The sequence below is a fragment of the Microtus pennsylvanicus genome, chromosome 13, assembly GCF_037038515.1.
Source record: "Microtus pennsylvanicus isolate mMicPen1 chromosome 13, mMicPen1.hap1, whole genome shotgun sequence".
NCBI classification, from domain to species: Eukaryota; Metazoa; Chordata; class Mammalia; order Rodentia; family Cricetidae; genus Microtus; species Microtus pennsylvanicus.
The window spans coordinates 50,587,048-50,601,525 of NC_134591.1; the positions used below are offsets into that span (position 1 = coordinate 50,587,048).

A 14,478-nucleotide genomic window follows, 5' to 3' on the forward strand; every position below is an offset into this window, starting at 1 on the left:
AGGAGAGAAAATGCAGAGCACATTTCCTACCTCATACACAAAAAGGAGTAAAAGAAAAAGACCCAATGCACCAAACTTAGGAAGCTAAAAGTACACAAGGTTTGACAAATGTACACAGCACAAAGGAAAAGGAACCAAGCGACATCTATCTCTTAGCAACAAATGATAGTCCTGTGTGAAACAGGACCTCAAAAAATTAGGTTAAGACTCAGAGTTGTTCCTCTCCACGGAAATCTTTAGTAAAAGGCGAAAGATTTATACGATCTGAAGAGAAACCAGAGTATATCAACGTCGACCCGCCTACCCTTCTCGGTCGACTCCAGCTCCTAGATAACCGATGGCCGCTAGCTCCACGAAGTAAGTGATGACGCCTGTTTTCCTCCCACGCACGTCTCCCAAACGCACATCACTAGGAAGAAAAGAAAGCGAGAAAGAGAAGATAAAAGCGCTTACACGTTTAAATTTCGCACTAACCTGCGTGCAGTGTATTGTGGGTATGTAAATAACACTGGTTCACCAACCTCGGGTGTCCGGAAACGGAGATTTCATTTTCCCGGAGTAAATGTTGGGCCGACGCCAGGGGGCAGCGCAGAAACCAGATTCATGGGACTCTAAACGCCTGGCCCCGCTATACAAATCTGGTTTTATAATTTACACCAAGTAAAAGTTCTTTTTCTTTTTTTCGTGAGGAGGAATTTTGATTTTGCTTCTTGAAATTTTGAGACGGTGTCTTGAACGTCCCCCAGGCTGGCCTTGAACTCAGTTGGGCCTGGGAAGATGACACAATTCTCTTTGCCTCAACCTCCTGAACGCGGGGCAGCCATTAGGGAGTCTCGTGTATCCCAGGCTAGCAACTTGCCTTATCACCCGGGACGATCTTGAACTCCTGATCTCCTGCTTACTACTAAACGTTGTAATGACAGGCATGTGCTCCACATGTAACTTAAACATTTTCTTAATTAAAAAAAAAAAACAGCCGGGCGGTGATGACACACATCTTTAATTCCAGCACTCGGGAAGCAGAGGCAGGGTGATCTCTGTGAGTTCGAGACCAGCCTGCTCTAATGAATGAGTTCCAGGACAGCCAGGACTGTTGCACAGAGATACCTGTATCAGGAAAAGGAAAGAAAAAAGGGAGGGAGGGAGGGAGGGATGAAGGAAGGAAGAAGGAAGGAGCTGGGCAGTAGTGGTGCAGGGTTTAATCCCAGCACTCAGGAAGTAGAGGCAGGCAGATGTCTGTGAGTTCGAGGCCAGTCTAGTCTACAAGAGTTGATACCAGGGGCTGGAGAGATGGCTCAGTGTTTAAGAAAGAGCATTGCCTACTCTTCCAAAGATCCTGACTTCAAATCCCAGCAACCACATGGTGGCTCACAACCATACGTAATGAGGTCTGGTGCCCTCTTCTGGCCTGCAGGCATACATGCAAACAGAATATTGTATACATAATAAATAAATAAATATTAAAAAAAAGAGTTGAGGGGGCTGGACAGATGGCTCAGAGGTTAAGAGCATTGCCTGCTCTTCCAAAGGTCCTGAGTTCAATTCCTAGCAACCACATAGTGGCTCTCAACCAACTGTAATGGGGTCTGGTGCCCTCTTCTGGGCTGCAGGCATATACACAGACAGAATATTGTATACATAATAAATAAATATTTTTTGCCGGGCGGTGGTGGCGCACGCCTTTAATCCCAGCACTCGGGAGGCAGAGGCAGGTGGATCTCTGTGAGTTCGAGACCAGCCTGGTCCACAGAGCTAGTTCCAGGACAGGCTCCAAAGCCACAGAGAAACCCTGTCTCGAAAAACCAAAAAATAATAAATAAATAAATAAGTATTTTTAAAAAATTAAAAAATAAAAAATAAAAAAAGAGTTGATTCCAGGACAGCTAGGACTATCACATTGAGAAACCATGTCTCGGGGAGAAAAAAAAAGAACCTGTCACAAAAAAAAAATTAAAATATAACAAACAAGAAAAAGGTCACCCTTAGTTACACAATAAGTTAGAGTCCAGTGTATGGATACTTGAGAGTCTTTCTCTTAAAAACAAAACAAAACTGTGATTGGAAGCTAATTCAGTTGCCATTCCCAACCGGTTCTTCCCCTTGTTTCTCTCCACGTTTACAACTACAGTTGGCCACAGTTTCTACTATGAGGCATTGGCACATGTTCACTGACAAGACATTGTTTTCTTTCTTTTACATTTAACTCATTATTGTTGTTGTTGTTGTGTGTGTGTGTGGCCACACATGGAGCTCAGAAGACAACTTTCAGGACTTAGTCCCATCCTCCACCCTGTGTTTTCTAGGGAGCAACCACACCAGCAGGTGCGTTCAGCACGGAGCCATCTCAGCGCCCTCTGCCCCCCTCACTGCTGCTGTTGTTGTTTTAACCTAATCACATTTCACTCATTTATTCTGCGTGTGCGGTGTGAGCATGTGCACACCTGTGGGAGCTTGGGGCGTTCAGTCTCCCACAATATGGGTTCAGGAGAGCAAGCTCAGGTCACCGGGCTTGGGAAGGCCTGGATAGAATGACAGCTAGGCACTATCACACACACACACACACACACACACACACACACACACACACACCACACCACACTACCGTAAACGTGAAAGAATGCTTGCCTATAATGCACAAATCCTAGGGTTGATATGTCTTCATATTATAATCTACTGACAAAAATCAGGTATGGTGGCTCATGCTAATCCCAGCATTTAGGCAGCCGAGACTGCAGTTCAACACCATAAGCATTTTGTTGTTGTTGTTGTTTGGTTTGTTCGTTTATCGAGACAAGTTTTGCACAGTCCAGGCTGGCCCTAAACCTGCAGGTAATTGAGGTTGGCTTTGAAATGATTCTCTCTTCTTCATACCCAGAGTTAGGATTATTGGCATGAACTATCATGCCCCAAGTCCCCGTATTCTTTTCGGTTTTATTTTTTTATTTTATTTTGAGACAGGGTTTCTTTGTGTAGCCCTGGCTGTCCTGGGACTCGCTCTGTAGACCAGGCCAGCCCCGAACTCCCAAACTCAGAGATGTGCCAGCCTCTGCATGCTGAGTGCTGGGATTAAAGGTGTGTGCCACCACAGCCAGGTACTCTCCCCACCCCACCTCCCTCCCCGTGTTCTAAATAGAAAAATTGTCTCAAGGACAGGAACTATTGTTCATTTTCTTGTTCATTCCAGTAAGTAGCCCTCAGTGTCTAGAATTGAATAGGTAGGCCAGGCTGATCTCAAATTACAGGGATCCACTTGCCTGTGCCTCTTGAGTGCTGGAATTAACAGCATGAGGCACCATGCCAGGCTGATTCACTTTCCTTTAAAAATGAATATGAAGGGGGCTGGAGAGATTGCTCAGTGGTTAAGAGCACTGACTACTCTTCCAGAGGTCCTGAGTTCAATTCCCAGCAACCACATGGTGGCTCACAACCATCTGTAATGAGATCTGGCGCCCTCTTCTGGCATACGGGCATACATGAAGGCAGAATGTTGTATACATAATAAATAATTAAAATCTTTAAAAACAATGAATATGAAGGGGCTGGAGAGATGGCTCAGAGGTTAAGGGCACTGGCTGCTTTTCTTGAGGTCCTGAGTTCAATTCCCAGCAACCACATGGTGTCGCACAACCACCTGTAATGAGATCTGGTGCCCTCTTCTGGCCCTCAGGCAAACATGGAGGTAGAACACTGCATATACATAATAGAAAGAAAGAAGGAAAGAAAGGAAGAAAGAAAAAAAGAGAAAGAAAACCCAAAACAAAATACCTAAAATAATATCCATCCACCATTAACCTCCTCGAATTTACTACACCTGACTCTCTCCCACCTCATGTCCTTTTATTTTACTTATTGTTTTGTTGTTATCACGTGCTTATTAATAACCTCCTAAGTCCAATTAGTGCTGCCCAAATTCGTATGGATGTGGAGTCCTACTGGGCAGGAGCAACACAGCACAGTCTCCCTCCCTCAGTAGCCATCAAGTGTCAATCGCTCCCTCTCTAAGGGTGGGAGATCAGACTTTGTGGGTGGTGCATACACGCCTGTACACACGGTTTTCGTCCTGCCCTCTGGTGGTGGTTCACCGCTAGCACACATACACGCAATGCATTGCTCACAACCCCGCGTTTCCATTTAAACGCTTTCACTTCGTTTCTCGTCCTTTTGTTTTCTCAGTAGTGAAGCGGCTCCCAGAGCCTTCATGCGAGACGAAAGCAGAAGTCACTGACCACTAATGTTGTGCACCAAACACCCATTGGTTATGTAGACTTAGCGGTGGCCGAACACAATGGGCGGAGACAGTACTATATACCCTGCCTCTTCAGATCATATTCATTTTTTGAGTATTACTAAGAATAGGAAGCAAACATATCTGAGTCCTTGTACAATTTTTCTCAGTCTTCTGTAGAGGTGTAGTTTTTCCGTTTCAAATATAACTCTCTTCTAACATATGCTAACTTCACCGCAAGCGAATAGGAGGCATACGGATCTCGCCTTCAAAGTCATTTTCAGCTACGTGGAGAGATTGAGGTCAACATAGGGTTTATGTAACCATGTCCCAAACATCCCTGAAGGAGCGAACTAAACCCCACAGCGGTCTAGTAGTATTAGTCTCTGATGGCGTTCGGGGCAAATCTTAGGTAAGGAAAGTTCTGCCCCCTCCCCCCCCCTCCAGGGTTTGACCCGTGTCTTTGACCTTCCCATTATCAGGGCTTGACACACAGTCCAGTGTCTAAGGCAAGGACCTCGGATGAGCAATCCTTTGTGTTAAAGAAACGTACCCTCATTTTCGAGGTGTTTATTTACTGATTTATGCGGAGGGTGAAATCCAGCGCCTAGAGTATACACCAGTGCTCAACAACTGACTGCACTTCCGGGGTTCAATTGAATTCAGACTGCTGATAAGATTTCCACTCCGAAAGCCTGGAATTTGCACTGCCCCCCCTGGTGGTCAGACCACATCTTTACACAGGAAAAATAAATTAAGATTTTCCCGGAGACCTGAGGGAGGTGACTTAGCCTCTTTTACATACCCACAATGCACTGCACAGGAGTAATTTTTTTTTATTTAAAATAAAAAATCGCTGAGTTGATTTTCCATCTTGACTCTGTTCATAATGGTACTTCCTAAGAGACCGAAGCAGGAGGATTGCGTAATTTATTTGAGAATGAAATTACCGTTACTGTACTAAGATTAAAGTATTATAAGAAAGACATGCAACAGAACCCTATTATCTGTTTTTCTTACCATCAGTTGAATATCATCAAGTCAATTTTTGGAGGTCCTGTGCAACGGCTACGCGGGACCACCATTCCTACCCGAAAAGCAGACTGTTTGTTGCAGGTTACGTTTAGGATTTGAAAGCTCAAGTTTAACATGTTCTGTTCTCTTTAACTACATCACAAGTTCCACGTAATGTAGTTTTCTATCTATCACAAATTCTCAGTTTCCACCGGTGGGTGTGTGTTCCCATAACCACCTGTTATGTAAAGCTGAGTAGTGGGACTCTTACTCTCAGATCTTTGTTAAAAATACAATTGGAATGTCACAATGTTGGAATCTAGCACACCTCACACACCATAGCCGATGCAAAAGCATGAAGCCGAGAGACCTCGAATAGCAGGCACAGGCTACTTTTGTGTGTACGCCTGCAGGCCAGAAGAGGGCACCAGACCTTATTACAGATGGTTGTGGCTGGAAATTGAACTCAGGACCTTTGGAAGAGGTCCTTAACCACTGAGCCATTTCTCCAGCGCTATGCACAGGCTACTTTTAAAGTAGCAGGCCACAGAAGCAAGGGGGGTTGTGATTGGCATATTCGAAAGGGCTATTACCAATAATTGGCTGGAGAGCTGTTGCCAGACCAGATGAGGTAAGAGGTCATTTTGACCCGGTTTCCCAGGGGACTGAATCAAAACATATGTATATGGGTAATTGTTCAGGAACTAAGTCTAGCTGTTAGGTCCTTGGTTTCCAGGGGAGGAGGGGAAGCACTATGGCAGGGAGGCTGAGAGGATTCAGAATTGACAGAAATGGCTTCAGAATTGTCTTAAAGTCTTACAACAACATTGAACCCGATAGAGCAGGATTTGTTTTTATCTAGTACTTACAGGTTATTTTACTGTATTTGTAACAAGTACCTAGTTTGAGGTTTTTCTGTTGTTAATGGTGTTTTGCTATTTGTTTTCATCCTTTGTTTTGCCTTTTACTTTCTCCCTTTAGCAATGTGACCCTGTGATGTGTTTGTATGAACTTAAAGACGAAAAAGAACAGATTCAACGCAATGCCCATCAAAATCCCAGAAAAATTCTTCAAAGAACTCAAAAGAACGGTGCTCAATTTTATATGGAAAAACAACAAACCCAGGACAGCCAAAACAATCCTGTATAATAAAACAACTTCTGGAGGCATCACAATCCCTGACTTCAAACTCTACTACAGAGCTACAGTACTGAAAACAGCCTGGTATTGGCATCAGAACAGACAGGAGGACCAATGGAAATGAATAGAAGACCCGGATATCAATCCACACATCTTAAAACACCTGATTTTTGACAAAGAAGAAAAAAAATATCAAATGGAAAAAAAGAAAGCATATTTAACAAGTGGTGCTGGCATAACTGGATATCAACATATAGAAGAATGAAATTGACCTATATCTATCACCATGCACAAAACTCAGGTACAAATGGATCAAAGACCTCAACATAAACCATCCACACTGAACCTTATAGGAGAGAAAGTAGAGAGTACGCTTGAATTGTATTGGCACAGGGAACCACTTTTAATAGAACCCCATCATTACAGTCACTGAAACAATTAATAAATGGGACCTCCTGAAACTGAATAGCTTCTGTAAAGCAAACGACATGGTCAATAAGACAAAACGACAGCCTACAGAATGGGAAAAGATCTTTACTAACCCCATATCAGACAGAGGTCTGATCTCTAAAATGGACAAAGACCTTAAAAAACTGTACATCAAAAGAACACATAATCCAATTAAAAAAAAAAGGAGTACAGACCTAAAGAGAGAACTCTCTACAGAGGAATCTAAAATGGCTATGAGACACTTAAGGAAATGCTCAACATCCTTAGTCATCAGAGAAATGCAACTCAAAACAACTCTGAGGTTCCATCTTACACCTGTAAAAATGACCAAGATCAAAAACACTGATGACAACTTATGCTGGAGAGGTTGTGGGGAAAAGGGAACACTCCTGCATTGCTGGAGGGAATGCAAGCTGGTACAACCCCTTTGGATGTCAGTGTGGCAATTTCTCAGAAAATTAGGAAACAACTTTCCTCAAGACCCAGTAATACCACTTTGGGGTATATATCCAAAGGATGCTCAATTGTGCCACAAGGACATGTGCTCAGCCATGTTCATAGCAGCTTTGTTTGTCATAGCCAGAACCTGGAAACAACCTAAATGCCTTTCAGCTGAAGAATGGGTAAGGAAAATGTGGTACATTTACACAATGGAGAACTACACAGCAGAAAGAAATAACATCTTGAATTTAAAGGCAAATGGATGGAGCTAGAAAACATTATTTTGAGTGAGGTAACCCAGACTTAGAGTAGAGAGAAAATTATCATATGTACTCACTTATAAGTGGTTTTATTTTATTATTTTTTTGTTTTTTCATTTTTCGAGACAGGGTTTCTCTGTGGCTTTGGAGCCTGTCCTGGAACTAGTTCTGTAGACCAGGCTGGTCTCGAACTCACAGAGATCCGCCTGCCTATGCCTCGCGAGTGCTGGGATTAAAGGCGTGCGCCACCATTGCTCGGCTTTAAGTGGTTTTTAAACACAGAGAAAAGAAAACCAGCCTTCAATCCCAGAAAACCTAGACAACAATGAGGACCCTAAGAGAGACATACAAAGATCTAATCTACATGGGAAGTAGACAAAGACAAGATCTCTTGAGTAAATTAGGAGCATGGAACCTTGGGAGAAGGTTGAAGGGGAGGGGAGAGGCAAGGAGGGGAGCAGAGAAAAATTAGAGCTAAATAAAAATCAATAAAATTAAAATAAAGACAAGCTCTGCCCACTCCCTCCCCACATACACCACTGAGGCCGGCAGATGTTCCTTCTGTTTGCAGTCTGAGCTTCTTTCTTTTCCATCTCTCTCCCTAAGGGGTAGCTGCTGCCGTGACTGCTCTCCTCCTTCCTTCATTTCTCTCTCTGACTTTCTGCTCTTCTCCCTTCTTGCCTTCTCTCTTTCCCCTTTTTCCTCCATAACCCACTAAATAAATATCCACCCTCACTCTGCATGGTGTGCCTATCTGTCGCTCTATCATCCATCTTGGCTGTGGCTCCTCAAGGGATTGGCAGCCCCGCCAAAGCCTCTCACCAGCTTCATGGCTCCCTGTTTGGGATCTACTGCCCCAGGTGGCCCACTCAAGGAACAGTGTCATTTGCCATTTTACTTTTCTATAACTCCTCATGGGACTGGCTGCACCGCCAAGGTCTCTCACCATGCAGTTCCCTGCCTAGGACCTACTGGTCCTCATGGCCCACAGGCCACTCAGGGCTCCCTGCCTGGAACTCGCTGCCTTTGTGGTCCTCTGTGGTCTCAGGGCCCACTGCTTGCTTCAGACACTTGGGGACCTGCAGCATTTTACTTTTACCATAACATTGGCGCTTGGTGACTTGGCCAGGTTCTTTCCACATTCCCTCCAGCCCATGGGTGGGCCATCTGGGAAAACTTGGAACCCTGGCCTCTGAAACCAGGTTTCTTTACAACAGCTCTGTGTACTATCTGCATGAACGCCCACCTCTATGCACACCAGCAGCTTCGGTGGTGAGTTTTCTCCTTCCAGCTCCCAACCACAGCGTCCATGGCTATGGTTGAGCCCTTTGCTGACATTTATTCATAGCTAAAAACGTGACCAGACAACCCAGGGTTGGTCCTCCCAGGCTAGCACTACACACTGTGCAGTGCACTTGATTGGGGGGCCCAGGGGGCACCGGATTTTTCTTTATCCTTTTCTTTTGGACCACTCATAAGTGGTCCCTGCTGTGAGAGACCCTTCGAGCGGCCTCTAGCCTTTCTGGCTTCCGAGTCACCAGCTTTAACACCCTGCCTGTAGAGAGAGGTGTCCCTGCCACCACTACCGCTGGTCCCGTGGATTAGTTGGATTCAGAAAACAGCTGTTTTCAATTCCACAGCGTTGTTCCCCCCGCCATGGTTTATTGCATGGTGGCTTGGCAACAGGGCAGAACAGAGGAGCGCAAACTGTACCGAGGGTGTAACGCCAAATCGGGTGTTACAGATACCTAATACAGACAAACAGATTTAACAGAGTTTGCAGTGAAATATGCATAAGCTTTTGCATGGCCCCTGACTGCCCATTCTTAGCAGCTAGTATGAGGGTGTCAGGGTCATAGTCATGGAGGAAAGGCCAGCACAAGGCAGAAAGGGGGCACTGAGGAAGGGGCCTTTGGGATTGGGGGAGGGTGGATTCTGCCACCGATATGAACTGCTAAACCTTGTACAAATACTTGAAGGACATGTGTCTTCAGTACATCAGTGGTTTGGTGAGTTGTCATTATCAGGGTGGTCCTTTGGTCCACTGACTTTTGGCCAGCATGGACCTGACAAAGTAAGTGACAGTGAATCAGTGTGCTCCTAACCAAGGGATACATTTAATTTTATGTCCCTAGGCAGCAAGTAGTGGGTTATTTGTAAAAGACACTCACGGTTTTATGCATCTTTCCTTTTTATTTTTCTTTTATTCTTTTTTTTCTTTATTTTTATTTTTGAGACAGGGTTTCACTGTGTAGCCGTGGCTGTCCTGGAGCTCACTAAGCAAGCCAGTTTGACTTCAAACTCACAAAGATCCACTCACCTGCCTCTGCCTCATGAGTGCTAGGATTAAAAGCATATATCACTTTTTTTTTTTAACAGTACTAGGTAACAAGGCACCATTGAGGCACACCTCCCTTCCACAGTCTGCGGTGGAGGTCAAAGAACTTGTAGGAGACAGCTCTGTCCTTCCGTGTGGACACTGGGGATGGAACTCAGGCTGGCAAGCTTGGTGGCATGTGTCCTTACCTACGGAGCCAACCACCAGCCCTGTTTTCTGTTGTGTTTCTTGTTCTGAGAAGGTCTCACGGTTTCACTCAGGAGGCTGGCCTCACGCTGTACAGCCTCTCCTGTCTCTACCCTAGGGACAGGACTCATTGGATTTTCTCTCTATAAACTGCTGGTTGTGATAAGTCCTTTTTGTCACCATTTCCTGGAACAGCAATCTTTCCGAGAGGAAAGTGACATTTTTCTCTTCAAAGCAGTTATAAATGGAGATAAATTCTTTGGAGAAGTCCTTTCTTGATTCTGATTTTCGCATTCTTAAGTGGAAGGTCATTGAACGAAATTTTTCACCTTCAGTGCCATAAAAGCCCTAAGAAAGTAGTGAGTTTTAGGTGTCGGAACCTCCCTTGCTTGCTTTTCATCCTCCTGATTGAAGAGGGTCAGGGACGGGAGGAGCCAGAACCCCTGGGGCGGGCTAAGAAGGCCCTGACAAGAGCACTGCTCCCTCCCCACACAGAGGCATCCACCGTGTAGACGTCACCAGTAACCTCACACCCTACCCTGAACTTCACGAAACTGCATTAACATTAAGACTCGGGGCAGGAACATTCCTTTCAGAGATACTAAGAGAAGCAATAAGGAACAACCATAGCAAAATGTTAAATGCAGTTTAGTTCACACAAAGTATTTCCCTGTAATTTGAGTCGGGGAAAACAGATAACTCAAACTTTACAGTTAGTTCTCTCTTAAACATATTGTTTAGTCCTGCGGAAACAGGACCTCGAAAAATTAGGTTAAGACTCAGAGTTGTTCCTCTCCACGGAAATCTTTAGTAAAAGGCGAAAGATTTATACGATCTGAAGAGAAACCAGAGTATATCAACGTCGACCCGCCTACCCTTCTCGGTCGACTCCAGCTCCTAGATAACCGATGGCCGCTAGCTCCACGGAGTAAGTGATGACGCCTGTTTTCCTCCAACGCACGTCTCCCAAACGCACATCACTAGGAAGAAAAGAAAGCGAGAAAGAGAGGATAAAAGCGCTTACACGTTTAAATTTCGCATTAACCTGCGTGCAGTGCATTGTGGGTATGTAAATAACACTGGTTCACCAACCTCGGGTGTCCGGAATTGGAGATTTCATTTTCCCGGAGTAAATGTTGGGCCGACGCCAGGGGGCAGCGCAGAAACCGGATTCATGGGACTCTAAACGCCTGGCCCCGCTATACAAATCTGGTTTTATAATTTACACCAAGTAAAAGTTCTTTTTCTTTTTTTCGTGAGGAGAAATTTTGATTTTGCTTCTTGAAATTTTGAGACGGTGTCTCGAACGTCCCCCAGGCTGGCCTTGAACTCAGTTGGGCCTGGGAAGATGACACAATTCTCTTTGCCTCAACCTCCTGAACGCGGGGCAGCCATTAGGGAGTCTCGTGTGTCCCAGGCTAGCATTGAACTTGCCTCATCACCCGGGACGATCTTGAATTCCTGCCTACTACTAAACGTTGTAATGACAGGTATGTGCCCCCACATCAAGCTTAAAAATTCTCTTAATTAAAAATAAAATAAACAGCTGGGCGGTGATGGCACATGTCTTTAATCCCAGTACTTGGGAAGCAGAGGTAGGTTGATCTCTGTGAGTTCGAGGCCAGCCTGGTCTACAGAGTGAGTTCCAGGAGAGGTTCCAAAGCTACAGAGCTGTTTCAAAAAAATGAAGAAATTCTATTTGCTAACCTATAATGAAGGTGACAATGACAGTGTCTGCCTCAGAATATTGGGAGGATTTAGCCACAAAGCCCTTCTGAACTGATTCCAGAGGGACAGACCATGCGTTGAGGGTTGGGAATGTGGGTGAATAAGATGCTCTCTCTCATGGAATTTCATAGGGTAACACAGGAAGGCCTGGTGTGGTGGTGCGTACCTTTTCTCAGTGCTCAGAAGGCAGGGGCAGGCAGATATGTATGGGCTTGAGGCTAGCCTGCTTCACATAGTGAGTTCTAGGCTAGCCAGGCCTACATAGTGAGAGCCTGTCAAAACTATATATATATATATATATATACACACACACACATAAGTCTTTTTTCTTTTTCTTTTTCTTTTTTTTTTCTTTTTTTTTTTTTTGTTTTTCGAGACAGGGTTTCTCTGTGGGTTTGGAGCCTGTCCTGGAATTAGCTCTTGTAGACCAGGCTGGTCTCGAACTCACAGAGATCTGCCTGCCTCTGCCTCCTGAGTGCTGGGATTAAAGGCGTGTGCCACCATCGCCCGGCTCTCTTTTAAGATCTTACTCCAATCAAATAGAGTAAGATCCACACTCCCCGCTCTACTCATGCCCGTGCCTTTCTGTTTTCACACTCCTGTTCTTTGTCCTAGGATGCTCAGTGTGACTATATGTAAGAGACTTGGGATGTGTTGAGTCTGGGCTCTTGTGTTTATGCTCTGTGTAGTTTGAGGCTTGAGCACAAGGTAGGAGCGTGTGGCAATCAATGCAAGGAGTGTCCTCAGGACAGTGGTTAGTGCAGTCCTTGCCAGCTTGTGCGAACAGCGATGCTGTCCTCATCTGACCAATGAGGCTTGATTTCTACCCCTTGATATGAATGACTTTCTTTCCCATCAGAATAGGAATTCACAGAAAGGTGCGATACTGAGTTTCTCTTTAGTTACCATCTCTTGCATGCCCTGGCATACTCGTTCCTGCACGTTTGAGTAAGGCTGTTAATAATCCACACAACAGAATCAGAAGCAACATTGCCAAACTCTTTTTATGCGACTACAATTACCCTGATACCCAAACCACAGAAAGACAATACTAAGAAAGAGAATTATAGATCAATCTCACTCATGAACCTTGATGCAAAAATACTAAATAAAGTACTAGCAAATTGAATCCAAGAACACATCAGAACCATTATCCACCATGACCAAGTCGGCTTCATCCCACAGATGCAGGGATGGTTCAACATATGAAAAATCTGTCAACGTAATCCACCATATAAACACCGTGAAAAATAAGAACCACATGTATCATCTCATTAGATGCCGAAGAAGCTTTCGACAAAATACAACATTTCTTCATGATAAAGGTCTTGGTGAGAGCAGCGACACAAGGAACACACCTAAACATAATAAAGGCAATATACAGCAAGCCAACAGCCAACATCAAACTAAATGGAGAGAAACTCCCAGCAATTCCACTGAAATCAGGAACAAGACAAGGTTGTCCACTCTCTCCATATTTATTCAATTTAGTTCTTTTTTAAAATATTTATTTATTATGTATACAATATTCTGTCTGTGTGTATGCCTGCAGGCCAGAAGAGGGCACCAGACCTCATTACAGATGGTTGTGAGCCACTATGTGGTTGCTGGGAATTGAACTCAGGACCTTTGGAAGAGCTCTTAACCGCTGAGCCATCTCTCCAGCCCTCAATTTAGTTCTTGACGTCCTAGCTAGAGCAATAAGATACCAAAAGGAGATCAAGGGGATACAATTTGGAAAAGAAGTCAAACTGTTTCCTGATGATATGATAGTTTACATAAGTGATCCCAAAAATTCTACCAAGGAACTTCTACAACTCATGACCACTTTCAGTAATATAGTAGGATACAAGATTAGCTAAGAAAAAATCAGCCGTTTGTGTTGGCACTCGCCGGTAGGATTAGCTGAAGGAGGCAGAGGCAGGAGGATCAATAGTTCAAGGCCAGCCTGGGCTACACATTCGCGCATGCCTTTAATCCCAGCACTTGGGAGGCAGAGACAGAGGCAAGAGGATCTCTGTGAGTTCGAGGCTAGCCTGGTCTGGAAGAGCTAGTTCCAGGACAGGAACCAAAAGCTACAAAGAAACTCTGTCTCAAAAATCAAAAAAAAAAAAAATCAGTAGCCCTCCTGTACACAGATGATAAAAGGGCTGGGGAAGAAATCAGAGAATCAACACCCTTCACAATAGCCACAAATAGCATAAAATATCTCTGAGTAACTCTAACCAAACAAGTGGAAGACTTGTATGACAAGAACTTTAAATCTTTGAAGAAAGAAATTGAAGAAGACACCAGAAAGTGGAAAGATATCCCATGCTCTTGGGTAGGCAGGATTAACATAGTAAAAATGGCAATCTTACCAAAAGCAATCTGCAGATTCAACGCAATGCCCATCAAAATCCCAGAAAAATTCTTCACAAACCTTGAAAGAACAGTACTCAACTTCATATGGAAAAGCAAAAATCCCAGGATATCCATAACAATCCTGTACAATAAAAGAACTTCTGGAGGCATCACATTTCCTGACTTCAAACTCTACTAAATTACTGCGCTAAATTACTGAAAACAGCCTGGTATTGGCATAAGAACAGACAGGAGGACCAATGGAACTTAATAGAAGACCCAGATATTAATCCACAAATCTTCGAACACCTGATTTTTGACAATGAGGCAAAAAATATCAATGGAAAAAAGAA

At 44.2% G+C, this 14,478-nt stretch overlaps 2 non-coding genes across 2 annotated transcripts; both read right to left on the minus strand.

The window, feature by feature from the left end:
• Positions 1-167: 167 nt before the first annotated feature.
• Positions 168-284, minus strand: LOC142834544 (U5 spliceosomal RNA). Its single transcript, XR_012907627.1, has one exon. It is a non-coding gene; the product is annotated as a U5 spliceosomal RNA (small nuclear RNA).
• Positions 285-10,793: 10,509 nt separating this feature from the next.
• Positions 10,794-10,909, minus strand: LOC142834545 (U5 spliceosomal RNA). The gene has a single exon (XR_012907628.1). It is a non-coding gene; the product is annotated as a U5 spliceosomal RNA (small nuclear RNA).
• Between the last annotated feature and the right edge of the window lie 3,569 nt (positions 10,910-14,478).